Genomic DNA, 553 nt, shown 5'->3' with positions numbered 1-553 from the left:
GTTTGCTGTCTGGAGAGGGGCTGTTATTCACTTTGCAGCTGGTTAAAAATATTACATTTAGAAACCAAGTGAACTTGCTTGTTGGGCTGTTTTTCGTATGCTTTTAGGTGTTGGGGGGGAAGAGACTAAACAGCTCTTGCTTTCCGGACACCTCCTCCTTCCAGCAGCACAGGGCTTCCCAGCACTTGCAGTCCTGCAAATGAGCGTGAACAAACGTACAGCCCGCAACCAAGCCCCTGCGGGCAGCCCCTCTTGGAGGGGAGCCCACGGACAGCAGTGGGGCGCTGACAGGGACCAGCATGTATCCCTTCCCATGTTTCGGATTAGGGCTTTCCTCAGTAGCCTACAAGGGACCCTCGCCTCTGGCAGCGGGCAGTGGGGACCGCTCAGACCCGCGGGCTTATGCTGCTGCAGCCCATTTCCATGCCAGCTGCTCCCAACACTAGACACCCCCCGGAGGCCCGGCTCCACGTTTGGGCAATGCAGTTCGGTTGTAAAGGGAGTGCAGCGATGATTTCCCCTTGACATCTGCCGCTGTGCCTCGGCAGGAGCC

Source organism: Gavialis gangeticus, unplaced genomic scaffold (assembly GCF_001723915.1).
Source record: "Gavialis gangeticus isolate Ggan-Ray unplaced genomic scaffold, GavGan_comp1, whole genome shotgun sequence".
Classification (NCBI taxonomy): Eukaryota; Metazoa; Chordata; order Crocodylia; family Gavialidae; genus Gavialis; species Gavialis gangeticus.
The sequence above is the reverse complement of the archived record's forward strand: the minus strand, read 5'-3'. Positions refer to the sequence as shown.